Here is a 2,096-nt window from a genome sequence, read left to right on the forward strand (position 1 = left end):
GTTAGTTACCCTGGACTGGTACTTGAAGCGCAGGGCTGATCACCTTTCATTCATCTATTTAACGATTATATCAACTATTAAGATATACTTTGCAGTGCCCTTTACACCATTGGGATAGGGGTTGGAAGAAAAAAAACATTATTTTAAGATATCTTAATAGAATTTAAGCAAATTTTCAAACAAAATGAATTGGGAAGTCTGAGTTTTAAAAGGGTTTGTGATGATATGAGATGTTTCATCACAAGTTATGATACCTATAATATTGACATATCGTAGTCGTACAGGAGAAAGTGACCAACTACCAAAACGTAAAATGTTCAGGAGGGCCATTTAAGTCACTTTTGCTTGGCAAGAAAATAAACATCAATGCAGTTAGTCATTTTTAACAAGTTAATATATTATCCGCCTCTGTAGTGTAATGGTCAGCACGCTCGGCTACCGTTTTGGAGGTCCCGGGTTCGATTCCCAAGGGGGGTAAAATAAATATAAGTGATTTTTTCACTGTCATATTTATTCAATATTACCCTGGACTGGTACCTGAAGCGGAGGGCTGATCACCTTTCCTTCATGTGTAAACGATCAAGATAACACTGCGTTTATATGACGCAGTGCCCTATGCACCATTGGGGTGCGGATAAGGATTTTATTATTATTATTATTAATATATTATACTTACAAGTTTAAAATCCTTTGGGATGTTTTCAGGGCAATATTAAGCTAGTAAGATATCAAATAGTCAATGATTACGGTTTTGTAAAAAAATGCACTTGGTCACTTTCTCCTGTATGACTACGATTATCCGTAGAGTGAATAAATAATAAATAAAGAAACATGTTGAATATTCAATTATTTATTAAAAAGCATCATATATAAAAAAAACTATTAGATACACCTTACAAATAATAAAAAGATAAACTTTTATAAAAAAAATACACAATATTAACACGTTGACTGCCAACTACGAAATAACTCTGTAGATGATTAAAGAAAACACTTCGTTTTTTACCACTTGAGTTTTATTATAGACTACATGTTTCAGAAGTTAAACTTCCATCATTCAGGTCTGTATAATAACTAAAATATAAAATATAAAATTGTTCTATAAATAAGGAGAGGGGAAAGTAAGGGGAAAGGGTTATTTTTAAATGGTTTAGTCAAGGGACGGAGTTTAAAAACAAAGGAAAAATGGAAAGCAATGGTCAAAATATTGTTTCAAAATTTTTCACCATTGCTTTCCATTTTTCCTTTGTTTTCAAACTCCGTCCCTTGACTAACCCCTTCCCCTTACTTTCCCCTCTCCTTATTAATAGAACAATTTTATATTTTATATTTAAGTTATTATACAGACCTGAATGATGGAAGTTTAACTTCTGAAACATGTAGTCTATAATAAAACTCAAGTGGTAAAAAACGAAGTGTTTTCTTTAATCATTGTAACATGTCTTACCACAAAGTTAATGCCAAAACATTAAATAAAACTCTGTAGATAACTAGAAGATTGCCTTCTTTGAAAGGACGCTGACTAGGAGTTATCTCGTTCTTTGTTTATTTACCATATTCGATAAAATTCCTAGTATATTGCTAATATGGATAGATGGCTCTTAGGAAGAGAATAAATGAATGCTGACTGACATGAACAGAAAATTTATTAATGAATAAACAGTATAATTATGTACCATGTATACATAATTGGCTACCGTTCAGGAGGTCCCGGGTTCGATTCCCAGGGGGATCAAATAAATATAAGTGATTTTTTTACTCTAATATTTATTCAATATTACCCTGGACAGGTACCTGAAGCTGAGGGCTGATCACCTTTCCTTCATGTGTTAACGATCAAGATAACACTGGGTTTATATGATGCAGTGCCCTATGCACCATTGGGTGCGGATAAGGGTTTTTTTTTTATACATAATTGGCTACCGTTCAGGAGGTCTCGGGTTCGATTCCCAGGGGGGATCAAATAAATATAAGTGATTTTTTTACTCTAATATTTATTCAATATTACCCTGGACTGGTACCTGAAGCTGAGGGCTGATCACCTTTCCTTCATGTATTAGCGATCAAGATAACACTGTGTTTATATGATGCAGGGC

The sequence above is a fragment of the Brachycentrus maculatus genome, unplaced genomic scaffold (assembly GCF_059751285.1).
Source record: "Brachycentrus maculatus isolate JH-2025_06_01 unplaced genomic scaffold, ASM5975128v1 h1tg000482l, whole genome shotgun sequence".
Classification (NCBI taxonomy): Eukaryota; Metazoa; Arthropoda; class Insecta; order Trichoptera; family Brachycentridae; genus Brachycentrus; species Brachycentrus maculatus.